The sequence below is a fragment of the Sminthopsis crassicaudata genome, chromosome 1 (genome assembly GCF_048593235.1).
Source record: "Sminthopsis crassicaudata isolate SCR6 chromosome 1, ASM4859323v1, whole genome shotgun sequence".
Taxonomy (NCBI): Eukaryota; Metazoa; Chordata; class Mammalia; order Dasyuromorphia; family Dasyuridae; genus Sminthopsis; species Sminthopsis crassicaudata.
Window position 1 is genome coordinate 497,207,869 of NC_133617.1, and position 16,255 is coordinate 497,224,123.

At 33.5% G+C, this 16,255-nt stretch overlaps 1 protein-coding gene across 18 annotated transcripts in view; it reads left to right on the top strand.

Moving 5' to 3' along the window:
* The window catches only part of SEMA4D (semaphorin 4D), a 187,408-nt gene that overhangs the window by 56,082 nt on the left and 115,071 nt on the right, over nt 1-16,255 (top strand). For 17 of the 18 annotated variants that reach the window (XM_074281459.1, XM_074281460.1, XM_074281458.1 and 14 more), the window contains one exon: nt 11,428-11,513. The exons of the other annotated variant lie outside the window; for it this stretch is intronic. The gene's annotated coding sequence lies outside the window, so the exon portion shown is untranslated. The remainder of the gene's footprint in view (nt 1-11,427; nt 11,514-16,255) is intronic. 18 annotated transcript variants of the gene reach the window in all.

Here is a 16,255-nt window from a genome sequence, read left to right on the forward strand (position 1 = left end):
AAACCCTTCAAATTATTTTATATTCTAGATTTGGTCCAAATGACCACATTATTATAGTGGTAATTATGCCTCTGTTATGACTATCAAAATATATAGTTACAATATTGATTAAATATGTACAGTAAAAATTACAGTAGTGATTGAATCTGATGATAAGTAGATTTATGGACAGTTTGATATGATTTTCCATGACCCTTATGGTTCCTCACAAAGTTTGATATGATTTTCCATGACCCTTATGGTTTCTCACAAAGTTTGGTCATAAGTTCTGATAGTATCTATGCAAATAGGATTGATCTCTTCACTAGGGAATACCTCCTTCCCTCCTCACCCACCTGGTCCAGCCCACTATTTCTTTATCTCCCAAATGTTGTTTGCCTTATGAGTCTGGGGATTTGCTTGGGGAATTGTGAAAAGCATGATCTACTTGAGTTTGAATTTTGTATGCCTGAAGGCTTCTCTATTTTTGTGGTCTTGGGATTTGTTTGTTTTTGTTATTGTTCTTGTTTTTGCAAAGTTTACTTCTGTTATTTTGCTGTTAGCTCTTTATGGGAAAGTTACTTGACCCAAATTCTTTGAAGGAAAAAAGTTAGGAAGTTTTCTCTTTTAACTCATGCAGTACTCCAACCTCCTGTCATAAGGTGGTATGGGGTGAGGACCAGAGGACTGCCAGGATTTTCTATTTCACCCCAAAGAGCCAAATCCTTTCAACATTGAGCTACATTTCCCTGGAAGCAAATAACATACATACTCAGTACTCCATGGGGTGTTGGACAGATTTGGCAGGGGCAATAAGAGGGTTGGAAGAATGCCCTCCTATTTGTTCCCTCCTCCCATTATATATCTTTGTTATTGTTCAGTTATTTTTCATTTGTGTATGAATTTTTGAGATCCCATTTGGGTTTTTTGGTTTTGTTTTGTTTTTTTACAAAGATATTTGGAGTGGTTTGCCATTTTCTTCTCCAGCTCATTTTACAAAAGAAAAATGAGGCATACAATGTTAAATGATTTGACCAGGATCTCATAATTGTTAAGTATCTGAGACTAGATTTGAATTCAGAAAGATGAGTCTTCCTGACTCCAAATCCAACACTATCTACTATGCCACTTAACTGCCCCATTATGCGTATACTTTTATACTCATGATTACATTTGTTATAGAACACAGAAATAGAAATTGGAAATGATGAGATAAAGATTGAATGAGATGAGGTGAGATCTTTCAAGACAGTTGTGAAAATCGAGTAAGGCTTCATCTACTTCAGAGTTCGAGTAGGCCTGAAGGACTCTGAAGGGCATTGCCTTCCCCTCCTATGACATCTCCCTATTTCATCCAAATATGGGCAACTATGTACTTATTGGTCAAGTTCAATTTCATGGGTAGATCTCGCGTTTAGAATGTAAGACTCTCAGCCAATGAGGATGAGGGTCAGTGGTGGGAGGGGGCGTTTTGCGTTAGGGATTAAAGGTGCTGTCTTGCCCACAGGAGGCGCTTCCTCTCTTCGATAGTCTACTCGAAGAGTGGGACGCCCTTCTCGCGAGAATGTACAATAAACTTTGCTTTTCTCTAGAGCTCTCTCCAGCTTTTTTATTAAATGGTGTTCCCTCACCATTTCCGTACCACACAAGATGAAATAAAATTTGATTGTAGAGCTAATATAGAGCTACTGAAGCTTATTATAAAGTTACATGGTCAGACCTGTATTTTAGAAAAATTACATTGATAACTTTTTGAAAGATAGATTGGATAGGAGAGAAACTTGAAGCTGGGAGAATACTGTAATGCTGAAGAAACTGAGCAAGATAGAGATTAGAGAGTATTCAATACAGAATTTATTAAATGGAGAGATTTACTTCGATCATTGGATCCATCCTTGGTCCCAGGGCTGACTCAAAGAATCCAACCCTGAATGTCGGATATAGCATTCTTTTATGGGGTAACAAAGACATACCTGGATGGGGCTGACCTATTGGGGGGGGAATGAAGATGACATAATGGGAGGTACTGGAGAGGCTCCTGATATTCTAATGATGTCTAAAATGGATAAAGACCTTTATCCCATTAAACATTAAGAGGGAATAAATATAGCCCAAAGTCTAAGATATAAGACCTTTATCCTATCAAACATTAAGGGGGAATAGTTATAACTTGAGGCAGAGTAACTGAATGGGACAGTTAGGGAAACTGGATCAGGACTTTAAAAGAGAAAGATAAAGATCTTTATCCCATCAAACATTAAGACAGAGGAAGTATAGCCTAAGATCTAAGATATAAGACCTTTATCCTAACATTAAGAGGAAATGGTTATAACCTGAGGCAGAGTAACTGAATGGGACAATTAGGGAAACTGGGTCAGGACCTTAAAAGAGGACTATGGCACAACAAGATGACTCTTCAATAAGTGTATGTTTATCTCTGATTTCTCTTAAACTCCAATGAGATATCAAAACCTACTGATCATTTCAAACTGGATTTACAGAATATGAATACATATTAAACACAGCTTGTCTAAAACAGAATTCATTACCTTTCCCTTAACATTCTTTTTCTGAACTTCCCTATTCCGATGAGTGTACCAACATATTAGAATAATCTCCATCTTGTTATCCTAGGTGCCTCCCCCCATTAGGTCATCCCCATCCAGATACCTCCCCCATTATGTCATTGTTCTTGTTAACCTATAAAAAAAATCCTGTATCCGATATTCAGTGCTGCATTCTTTGAGATGATAGTCTCCTTCAGCCCTGGGACCAGCCATGGATCCATTGGTCCCAGTAAATCTCTCCATTTAATAAATTCTGTATGGATTACTCTCTAATCTCTATCTTGCTCAGTTTCTCCGGCATAGCAATCTGAGTAAATATAATTGAGGCATCAAGGTAGATAGAGTACAGGGCCTGAATTTAGAAAAACATAAGTTCAATTACAGTCTGTGTGCTTGTGTGACTGGGCATTTTGTTTATTGTCTCAGTTTCCTCATTCCATAAAATGGGAATAGTAATAGCATTTATCTCTCAGACTTATTGTAAGATCAAATGAAATATTTGTAAAGTCCTTGTCACATTGTCTTGCACACAATAGGTGCTATATAAATGCTAGAGTTTGTTGTTATTAGAAATAATAATAATGCTAAAACCATGGGAGCTCAGAAATCACCAAGTGAGATCGTCAGAGAAAAACCAAAAGCTTTATGACACAGCCTTGAAGTATATACCTATAGTTTGGTAGCTGTGATAGATCATGAAATGGGATAATAATTCAGCAAAGGAGACTAATAAGGAGGAGTGGTCAGACAGTTGGAAGAAGATCAAGATATAGCAGTATTGAGAGATTCCTAAGAGAAGGTAAAGATCCAGTAGAAGAGAGTGCTTATTGTCAAATGTTATAGAGAAGTCAAGAAGGATGCAGATTGAGAAAAGACCATTAGATATGACAATTAAAAGATTATCAATAACTATGAAGTCAGTTTAAGTTGAGTGTGTCATCAGGGCTAAGGGGGCTGGTTAAAATCTTAAGACACTGGAAGAATAATGGTACCCTACTAATTTCCACAACAGTAGTGAACTTTGTAAGAGGTTGGGTATATTTGATGGGAGGTGTGTGGGAGATAATGTAATTACTACTCACATATTGCTGTTCATTCTATACTACCCATTGTTGTTCACTGGAAAATGAATAGGTGGGGTAGAATATTTTTCACTGTAGGAGTTCTAAAACATAAGAGTCCACTGCTGTGTAATGGAGGGACAGGATATGGGAATGATGGGGATCAGCTTGGGAATTTGCTTGTGCTGTTATGTCAGATTAGATTTAACTTCTCTGAAGGGTTCAAGATGTTACAACTACTGAAGATCAGATTTGGGAGAGAATGAAATAGATTCTCTTCCCCTGGAATAGGGTTGGAAATTCCCAGGTTGTCCTCCCATAGGCTTAATAAAGCTTCCTTTTGTTCCTTTTCAGATTGAGTAATATAAGGGTTTGGTCCTCTATCTTCTTTTCTTTCTATTCCCTCTCTTTATCTTTGATTACGGGGTCATCTCTCTTAGGGAGATTTAGTACCTCTGAAGCTTCCTGGGGCTGTTTACAATCCTTACAACTCTTTTAACTAACTAGTTACTAAATCTCTTAAATGATTCTAAGATGTCCAAGTTCTCTTCCAAAGTATTTAGTTTTGTGGAATTGCTCGAAGTAGGTTCTCTCTGCTTTTCAGAACTATAACAATATGGGACCATTTGCCCATGTTCCTTTTGGATTTCAGTCTCTTCTAAATTGCCAACACACCCACCCAGCACAGGAGTGGGGCCTCTTCCAGATCTCCCAGTACTCTGAATTTGAATGCAATCCGTCAGTTGACAAACTTTTATTGAACTTCTACTATGTGATAGATATAGTGCTAGATGCTAAGGAGACAAAAAAAAAAAAGGAAATATTGGTTGCAACATTCTGCCTAGAATCCCAGCTCTGAGAGTAAAATGGCTTCATCTCCTGTCCAACTGGTAATTGTACCTCTTGCATTTGAAATTGAGAAGGACAAACAAAATAGAACTCCAAGCTTATTTCTCAGTGCCATGGACCCTAAAGAATGAGAGAGAAGAAATAAGCCTTTCCCCCCTTATTGGTTGAGTTCACAGTGTCCCACCACTTTCATCCTCATAATTACGAGGATCATGACAAGACAACAACTTCCACATCCCCCAAGAACACTTTTGTCCCCTAAATGCTGGATGCCACTTCAGTTTAGAGATTGCTTAAGCAATTATCAAAAATATAGTCTGTGATATGGTCTTTATAGTCTCCTCTATTTTACAACCTTTTTTCTTTTACATAGTTAATTATCCATGGTTCTGCCACCCTACGGGTACTTCCGTATCTTGATTCTATGTAAACAACTAGGCTTGGAAGGCTTCACAGCAGGACCTGGCTATTAGCCCAGTATGGAGAAAGCCAGCAAGTGCTCCATAAATATGACAGTGCCCTGTGCTCTGTTCCAGTGTCTTTACATAATTTTGTAGAGAGCCTTTCTTTTTGTGGACCATTTTCAATAATATTGATTACTATTGTAAACATTTTGAAAAATTATGCATCTCAGTCATTTTTCTCATTACAAGATTATTATGCTTTCAGACTGTCCAAATCATACAAGGAACCATATCTTTAACTAGTATTTTTAGACCTGAAATTTGTCCTGAAATTGACTGAGCTCTTTTAGTGCAAGGTCAAGTATAGTTCTCTCATCTGACATTATTTTTAAAAGTCTATCATTTATATTGAAATTTTGTTTTGTTTTGTTTTGTTTTGTTGATATGGCATTGTCCTAGATCATAGGAATATAGTGTAATAAAAAACCATGGATCATTATTCTCCCATGCCCTCAGAATGTATGATACCTGTGTGTTCAAGTGGACCTTACAAAATAGGATGTGAATACCCTACTATAATATCATACTTTGGAACTCTCACTTAGGTATATGACGTATTCCACACTTCTCTAGCATTTAGCTCTCTTCTCCAACTAGCTGACACTGGTAAATTTAAGTTCCTAGAGATACACCATCACCATATAGTTACATTCAAATTTTCACAGCGTCCTAATGGTAATCCTGTTAGGGAAAGTCACAACCAGCACTCACTACTCTAGCTCTTGAGCCTCCATCCAACTTTTTTCCATTTATAAAACCAGTTGCAGTAATGACACTTTGATCTTATACACTGTCATTTATAAAATAATAAAGTAAATGAAATAAGATTATAAATAACAATAAAATAAATATGTAAGTAGACACATAACAATGTACACATAAACTAAGATCATATTCTTCCACCAGTGTTTGGTGAAGACTAGGTATGCTCTTTTAAGGAACCTGACATGGAGACATTATGGAAGATAACCAAAGCTGAAGATAACTCACTCCTGTAGACTTCATTCTTCAATGTTATTGGTCCAATCTTGAACACCTGAGTCACATGAAACTACTTCTCTGATTACTGTTTAACTGTTGATCTCAGCACTTTTCACCTAGGGAAATCCTCTTCTCTACTTGCACTAGTCTTTATTAGTTCTTTTAAATAATATCATTCCTAAGAGGGAATTGAGTGTTAGCACCAAGTGTGAATTGCAATTTTATTTAAGCTAAAGATTTGTGAACCTCACAAAAACTAGTCCTTTCTGAGGTATACCACCCCAGGTAGTTTTAGATACTGTGCTGTCCTATTAGTGTTAGATTTACTATTTAAGCCACTTTACCTTGGTACCATTTGCAAAATCCCTATTGTTTTTCCTTCTCAAGCCAGAAATGACAGCAGAAAGCAACAAAGATTTATGAAAAACTTTGCCTTTCTCTTAGTCTAGATGACATTGAAGAGTAAAAGCTTTCAGGAGAACTCTTTGGCTCTTGAATTTTTTTCTCTCTGGTCAATAAAGAATCTCCCAGATGAAATAAGTTTCAACCCTGCTGTCTCTTCAACTCAAATTTCTTCTCTGATACTTTCTTATGTGATCCCTCTTGCTCTTGCTGTGATTGTTTCTTAGTGACTAAAGTGATAGTGTCCTGACTCTCAAGAGACTTACTTTTTGCTTAAAAAGTCACTTCTCTGTTTTTTCCCTACCATATTGATAGTCTTAAATCTAAGCACAGGCTCTAATGTTTATATTTCTCTTTTTTGCTTGTTTTCTTTAACCATAAAATGTCTATATACAAGTTAGCTTACATTATATCATCATGCCCTGCAGCTCTTTGAAGTCTGTCCTTGAAATGGTTTTCTTCCTACTCTCATTTTTTAATAAATATATTTCTCTGCTTTTTTGTAACAATGAACCGTTTTCACAAGGCATCATTCCACATTATTAACAAATTCTTAGTCTTCACTCCTGTACTACATTTATTTCCAAAACTATCCAAATGACATCTGAAAGTTATTTTTTCTTACATATGTATATTTATCAGCATATGTAAAATTAAAGTACAGCACTAAGTATTAAGATATTCATGCATAACAGTGTCAGAGTTAAACTGGCTCATAACTTTTGACAATCTAAATATTTTCCTTTGTTTAAAAAAAAAAACACCTACATTTTCTTCCTTTTTCATTGTTAAAGGGCCACAAAGAGACGATATATGTTACAATATAGTATCTTGAAAGTATCACAGAGGACATGTAGTTCAACCCTTTCATTACAGATTAGGAATAAATAATAGAGGAGTTAAGTAACTTACCCAGAGTCACATGTTTTGCAAATTTCTGAGATGGTAGTTGAACCCAGATTTTCCTGATTTCTTCAACCCATGTCTTCCTGATCCTAATCCCAGTGTGCTGTCCATTATACCTTATTGTATTGAGTTTGTTTGTGTTATAACTATATCAATAGATGTTTTAAATACTTACAGTGTGAAAGATAAAGATTTATTTAATGTATTTGTTGACTATAAAATCATCAGACACAGGAAATTTTCCTTATCATCATATTAATCTACATATGGAACAATTCAAAGCTGTTTTGTATATGATTCATTAAGCATCAACTTGACCATATCAATAGTTACAAGTAGTAACCAATATTTCTCCCAAGAATGAGGCCATTTACACTTAGCAATTCTATAAGAAGCTATATATGATGTGAGGAATCCTTTTAATGTCACTAAGATGGCTTTTGAAAAAGTTTGTTTTATTTGTTAAAGGCATTTGATTTTCTTTGGAAAAATTGTCCTCCCATCTTAATCTACATGTACTCTAAGTTCCAGTTTTAGCTGTTTCAATGGTCTTTTTCAAATTGGTTATGTATTATTAGTCTGTTATAAAGAGCTATTATTTCTCTGTAAGAAAAATTAGAGATTATAATTTAATTCCAAAGGATCATATATATATATTTGGTCTTGAGCTATTTTTTCATTTTTTAACCAGGTTATCATATGATACTTAGCAAAATGAATAATGAGCAATATAGTAGATATTATGATACTTTAAATTTCTACACAAAGCGGGTTTAATTTTGAATTTATATCCCTCACATTCAAGTACAGCAAGCAGTTCATTTGTTGTGAACATATGCTGACAGATTTTGATAGTGACAGATTGTGCCTCCTTTCCTTGCTCAAATTTGACCTTGTTTGCAAATGCCATATTAAATAATCACTGCACATCATTCACTGTCAGAACAAATTCTCAGTGTTAGTCTCCCTTTTGTTGACTTTGATTTGAACTTTGTTTTCATCGAAAACAATGCACATACTTATGTGGAAGCTGTACTAAGAAATATCCAACAGTTTTAGTCATTGTCTCACGCCTCTCAGTATCTTGTATCCTCTCCTCCCAACCACCACTTTGCCTCAGCTCATAAAATGGGCTACCCTACACAGTTTGGATAACTAACTTAGGTACTTTAGAACAGCTATCCTCCAAGTCCTGCTGCTCTTCTGTATGCTGCTTTTACATCTTAGAAGCAGCTAAGGTTGATTTAAGTATGGACACTTAAAGCAACCGGTGAATACATAATTACAAACAGAATATTTGAAAAGCACTAAAGGAAATTTATCCCTGGTTAGTAAATAACCATCCCTTAACAGATATGTAATTTTAAAGTGTTATATTTAGTTTTTTTTTTTTTAATTAAAGCAAGGTATGTTAGTACACTATTGCATTGAAACTAGTTTCAGTGACAACCATGAGAACCTACAATCCTAATATTATTAACATCAGCATTATTTTGTTAATTTATACTTCTAAATGAAGGACCTAGTTAAAATGTTTTGGGTGAAATTTTCCTTGTTGACATTATAAATCATTTATTGAAAGTAAAATTGAATGGAAATAATGTATATTTTATATACTTATGTTAAATATAGAGATGTTGTGGAAGAGTGGAAAAGAACCTTTATAGTCAGAGGACATAGATTCAAATCTTACTTGTGATGATTATTATGCATGTGATCTTAGTCACTTAATCTCATTGGCCTTCAATTTCCTCACAATAAAATGAAAGAATTGTGTTAGATGGTTTCTGAGGTTCCTTTAAGGCTCAAAGTCTTTGATCTTATGGTTTCCTTATATTCATCAAGACAGAACCTGTCCTGATACTTTCCATGACCAAATGATATAAAATAAAGGTTGAGAAGAATTTAGTGAAATAGAATAGGGTATTATCATCTTTTAAAAATATATTTTTTATTATGAATTTGAAAGTCATTGAAAAAATGGACACTTTAAAATGCAAAGGGTAGAAAAAGAAAATTGTATACGAATCTACCACCTAAACCTTAGGCTTTTGTTTTTTAAGTATACCTCAGTTTTAACTGGATATTACCAGTGCTATCTTTCTTTTCTGTTTCCTTTTCGGAACTTTCTTCTGTTGTCTTCTTTATATATTTGTGTTTTCACTGGTAAGCTTTTTTCTCCTATTACTATCCTTGCCTTTAGTTCCCATCAAAAAACACTTTCCTGTATCCCAGTAAAAACCCTTATTATACCAGAAGGGAGAATGTTTAACCTTTTAGCACTTAGCTACTAGATTGAGAAATTTGTTGAAAAGTATTTCCCCTCCAATGTAAATTGTTAGCACTAATATCTGTCTGCCCAGGTTGCATGTACCTTCGGATTCTAATGTTTATTGTGCAACAAGAAAATGATATTCACACACATGTATTGTACTTAGACTATATTGTAACACATGTAAAATGTATGGTATTGCCTGTCGTCGGGGGGAGGGAATAAGGGAGGGGGGATAATTTGGAAAAATGAATACAAGGGATAATATTATAAAATATATATATATATATATATATAATAAAAAAAATTTAAAAAAAAAAAAAAAAAAAAAAGAAAAGTATTTCCCCTCCAATTAAGTGTATCCCTTTTAATTCTGATTTGGCTAATAATATTTTTATGCAAATAAAATTTGTGTAATAAAAATTATCTAATTTGTCTTTTGTGATCTTCTCTACCTCTCTTAATTGTAATAGCAAATACCCCTGCTTTTCTAACTTGTTTATTTGACTTTTACATAGAAAACATATATCTGTCTGGAGATTACCATACTATATACTGTTTTAGATTTTGGGTGACAGTTTATCAATAAATGTTACAAGGCCAAAAGGAGAAGGGAAAACATTTTTCAGTTAATTTTATAAGCTTTGAGTTATGATGTGACTGAAAGAGGAGAAACAGAAATATTTAGGGAAAACATTTTTCAGTTAATTTTATAAGCTTTGAGTTATGATGTGACTGAAAGAGGAGAAACAGAAATATTTTCACACATGATCAACCTCAGACTTGATCAATTTGACCAATTGAATCTAATTATAGCTTCAGAAACATTTGACCTTAGCCAAAAGGCCAAGTACTGTTTGAGATTTTGATAGAAGTCTAATTTCTCTCAGACTGCTTTCCAGAAATTAGTCTTTTAAATGCTTTTAGATGAATTCTGAATACAGAAGCCTTATTTTCTCTTATAATCTATCATTTTAAATTTTAAATTTTAATTGACAAAAATATTTTTTATCACCTCTTCCTCTCACCATAGGAAAAAATGGAAAAAACAAAATCCTTGCAAGAAAGATGTAAGCAAAATTTAAAAAAATTCCTGAATTAACTCTTCCTGAAAATATCTCTCTCTGCCCTTTTAATTTATCACCTCTTTGTCTGATTATGTAGCATGCTTTATCATTGATCCTCTGGAAATCAGATTCATCACTGTTTGATCAGAGTTCTTAAGTCTTTTTGAGGTTCATTTGTCAGGTCCAATTAAATATAAATATTTATTTGCTTTTTTATGGGGATTAAAATTGTCCAACCTGCAAAAGAGAAACTCAGAGTTCTGAGCCAATGCCTCTTTATTAAAGAGTCCATGGTTCCTTTTAATAAAATGGAATTCAGCTCTTCCATATGATCTAATATGAGCCTTTCCTCTAGTGCCTTGTTTATAGGATTTGAGAGCCAAATATGCAAAAGATGCATGGCAAAATACAGAATCTCATTGGTTGATGGACCTTGATCTTGAGGGCCAAAAATTACATATGAGCAGGGGATGTCACAGGTTGGACTAAGTGGTCATAAGATGGTTACCATATCTTATTGGACAAGAGGGAATGGTCTGGAGATAGAAAAATAAACTGGTGTCTTTCTAAAGCATATTAGATTTGGATATAAAATTTGAGCAAAACAGGATGGAAATGTCTTTGTCAATATTTTCATGGTTGTACAAGTGAGTTTCATAACTTGATAAACAAGTAATGAATATTTTAAAGTTTAAACCTATCTAGCCATATATGATTTAGGTAAAATATAAAACTGATTAACATTTATTGGAATAGGGTAGGTGTCCAAATGAATTATTTTTCACATATATCTGTTATAGAGTAAGTAAGATAATTAACCTTTTTTAAAAAAAGTATCATTAGTTCAAAGTGAAATCTCATTTTCTATTGTTATTTCAGACTCTACTGATTCTAGACAATAAGAAGAATTATGTACTTATATATGGAATGTGACATCAAATTATTTGAAAACATTTGATAATTAGGTGAGTAAAAATATAACTGCAGAATTAAAGTGTTTTGTTTTTCAAGAAATCAACTTGTAACTTTTTCAATATCTCAGTCATTATTTGACTAAAGATTCAGCAAATATTAAGGTGCTCCTTTGTTGTTTTTCAGTCATTTTCAGTTGTGTCTGACTCTTTGTGACCCCATTTGTTCTTCTCTTAGCAAAGATATTAGAATAGTTTGTTATTTCTTCCTCCAACTTATTTTATAGATGAGAAAACTAGGACAAAAAAGCTTAAGTGACTTGCTCTGGGTCACATAGTTAATACCTGTAATGGTGGTGGTTGTCCTTTGTTTTGGAAGAAGACCCAAATGGCATCATTATGTAAAGAGTCAAGTTACTGTGTGTCCAGCTGTGGCTGCTCAGAATAATATGAGTTCAGAATGCTTTGCCATAGGTTGGACATAAATAGTCTCCCATGTTATTCAATCAATTCCAAAGTTCTTAAGAGAGACCTTGGGAGTATCCTTGCAGTGCTTTTTCTGATCACCTTGAGAGTGCTTGCCCTGTGAGTTCTTCACACAGGAGTGTAGAGCGTGTTTAGAAAAAAAACTGGTAAGTCTGGGATGAGAGCTGCTGAGCCCTTTACGAAACCCTTTTCCCACCTTTGCTGTTTATGTGATCCACCTAACTCTTACCTATAGCTCCAAGAGGCTACTGTAGCTTGAAAAGTGACCACACCCTAGTAAATTGTTTCAGCAGACAGACTAAGCCAGGTTGAGGGTACCAAAGGGCATTAACCCCTATATGCATGAGGGTTATTTTAAGACATCCTTTTATTTACTATATAATTAAGGAAATATATTAACTCTTTTTATGTGAAAAGTTACAAATGGGCCCATCTTTTTTTAATATTTTATTGGTTAAAGAGTGGTATTTTGAAAATATAATTTGACATGATTTGCATTTATATTGGAAGATTTTTTTTTTTTTGATTAAAGCTTTTTATTTTCAAAACATATGCAAAGGTAATTCTCAAAATCATCCACCCTTACAAAACCCTGTTTCCAAATTTTCTTTCCTTCCCTTCTTCCCATCCCTTGCAGCAAGCAATACATGTTAAACATGTACAATTCTTCTGTATGCATTTCTACAATTATCATGCTGCACAAGAAAAATCAGATCAAAAAGGGAAAAAGTGATAAAGAAAGCAAAATGCAAATAAACAACAAAAAAGGTGAAAATACTATGTTGTGATCCACACTCAGTCCCTACAGTCCTCTCTCTGGGTGCAGATGACTGTCTCCATCATCACAAGATCATTGGAACTGTGAGCCCATCTTTGAGTCACAGACGTGTTTACTAAGTACTTAGAAAGAGGTTTGCATGTCTTTCTCTCTCTCTCTCTCTCTCTCTCTCTCTCTCTCTCTCTCTCTCTCTCTCACACACACACACACACACACACACACACACACACACACACACACACCCCACTCACATACATACTACATACATACACCCCTATATCTCACTTATTGGAAGACTATCAATATAACAAGATCATATTACAGTAAAACAATGAGAATACCTCCTCCGTGGCAAAGATACTGGGGTGTTTTTTGAGTCTAGAGAGGTTGGTCCCTGGACAGCCTTTGACAATAACCATTTGTCATATATCTGAGAGACATTAATTTTTTCTGTAGTAGGGTTGTGAAGCACAGGTCAGTGACTGCTGGCTAAGTGGCTTTGCCAGGCTGTTATTAGCTTCTTAATGTTCTCTTAGAGGCAGCATTCAGTACTTAATGGAAATACCTTAAAGTACTGCACATATTGAAATTGTTTGTCTTTTAATAAGGCTTTAATTTTTTTTTTTTTTTTGCTGAGGCAATTGGGGTTAAGTGACTTGCCCAGTATCACACAGATAGGAAGCATTAATTGTCTGAGACTAGATTTGAACTCAGGTCCTCCCGACTTCAGGGCTGGTACTCTATCCACTGCACCACCTAGCTACCCCATTAAGTATATCTTTTATTTGTATGGTGGTTAGTAGATGTCTTTATTATTCCTACTTGTCTATATTTATTTGTAAAGTTTCTATACCCTAATACAGGAGTTGACAAACTTTTCCTGTAAGGGATTAGATAGTTTTATAGGCAAGAGTGAGAGTCAAAGATATTATAAAGGTACTTTTATAATATGAGAGAAAAATAATTTCCACAATTTTTTTGGATTAAATTCTAAATATAATAATAATTAAGTATAATTTTTGGTAACATAGTTCTGAGAAGAATGGAATTATTTTTGGAGGATAACATTTCATTTAACTAGGGCTCAAAGTAATGTTCCTTTAACTTCAAAATTAATTTCAAATGTACATCTATTAATGATAAGTTATTAAATTTTATGTATTTTTGCAAATGTGCTTTCGGATTGGTACTGCCAAATAGTTATATCAGTCAGCAAGCATATAATTTTAGTTGAGTTAAATGGCTATTTGGTCTTAAAACAAGTTTATTTTCTCTGGACATTGTTATTTGGCTGCTATAATAAAACATGATTTACTTAACTCACCATGGGTAAATATCTTTCTTTGCTCAGCTAACAAATAAGCCACTTGGAAATTTACTTTGGTTTTAGCCTTATTTTCATTTTTTAAGTTTTTGTCAAGAAATTCTATTTTAAAATTTCTGATTTTTTTCTGATGAAGTTTTCCTGTAAGTTGGGAATATTGTGATTAATACTTAATCAAGTAATGTTATTATATACTGCATCTTTTAGCACAGTTCAGTGCTATTATATAATAAATATATGCTTTGACATCTAATTTGAAAACAAAATAATTTACAGTCTCTTGTGTCTTAAAAATGTAATATTTGGTCTGCTTTTTTTATTTTGACAAATATTCAGTGCTAATTTTAAAAAAAATGTCACAATAGAGCAACAACTCTGTCATTTAGCTGCAACTCTGTTACTGTAATTTGTAGTGTGCTTAGCAATAGTGAGAAACAAAGTATAGTCTTTGTCACAACTATTCAGCTATGCCTTTTTTATATTAAAGCATATGTAGACAATATGTGTAAATGAATGAGCATGATTGTGTTCCAATAAAACAGTTTGGACACTGGCATTTGAATTTCATTTCATTTTCATATGTCACAAAATATTATTCTTCTTTTGACTTTTTTTCCAGTGGAAACTTTTAAAATGTAAAAAAAATTATTCTTAGTTTATGTCCTAAACAGTAGCAAGTGGTAATTGATTTTGGCTTGTAGACTGTAGTTTGTCCTCTTGGTTAATTTTTCTAAAAGATGCTATGCATAACTGAAAAATATGTATATTCTTCCCCATTTCCATTTAGTACTTTTCAGAGTTCTTTCATACTCAAAAATCTTATTCCTTAAATTCTTTCATTCTTTTCTTGCTTTTATGGAATTTGTCTAGATCTGAAAGTGATATATTGTATTTCCTCACTATTATACTTATACTATTTACTTCTTCATATAACCTATAGCTTTCCTGTTAAGTATTTTGATGATGTACCAATTTGATCCCTTTTTATATGTTAAATGTTGGTGGTCATTATTTATGATAGCTTTTAGCATAACATAGTTTCTCTTTTTATCTTTTAATCAAATCTATTTTTGCTATTGCTTTGTGTAAGTTCATGATTGCTACCCTCTTGCTTATTTCAGCTGAAGTATGATAGACTGTTTGAACTCCTTATTTTAACTGTGCATCTTTAATTTTCATGTATGCTTCTTATTAACAATATGTTATAAGATTCTGCTTTTGACATCTCTCTTTTACAGATTTTTATCACATTCACAGTTATAATTATCAATTGTATACTTCTCTCCAGTCTAGTTTCTTTTATTTTTTCCTCTTATTGCTCCTGTTCCTTCTTTATTGACAAGAAGGAAAGAAAAGTATGGTTAGTTCCAGTGATCTGTGCTTGATGGAATCAGTTCTTCCTCTCTTCTCTATATACAGTTGTGTAGATATTAAGTTAATCCTTCATTATTTTCTTTCAAATACTTCTTATACTCCAATTAGATGTATCTGCTTTGTTTATAATTATTCCCTCCTTGAATTTATTCTTTCTCTTATTCATTCCTTCTTGATTCTTTCCTATTTCTCTGTTGAAATTCCTATTTCCTTATATATTTTTTATAATTCTTTCCCATTCCTTATGGAATTAAATGTATTTCTATATCAGATTCTTTTGTGTGTTTTATTCTCCTTTAACTGAAGTTCTAGTGATTCAAGATCAAGCGCTCCTTGTAACCTTCCTGCTTGTTAATGTTGTATTCTACTTGTCTTTGCTGATTATGTGAAATAATAGTTTCCTCAGTCTTCCACTCCCCTTTCTTCTTTTTTTTGAGACAATTAAAATGAAACAAAACCACTCAGCCTTTTAATCCTAACTTCTGTGGTGCTTGATGTTTTTAGGGTTTTGAAGGAATACTTATGTCATCTCCCCTATTATAATGTAAACACTTCACTTCATCCTTATAAATTCCCTTTTGGTTGCTCACTTGTAATTACCTTTTTTTTTTTTTTTTTTTTAAACTCTTTTGTATTTTAAAGTTTCCACTTCTGGTCTTTTAAAGAAAAATTCTTCAAAAGCCAATATTTTATAGCATTATTATCAGTTTTGCTGGGTAAGTCATCCTTGATTGTAGACCTTTATGCTTTTCATAATATCTTATTCGGTTTTTGTCCCTTTACAAGGATAACTGCCAAATTTTGTGTGGTCTTGATTTTTGCTCTTTAGCACTT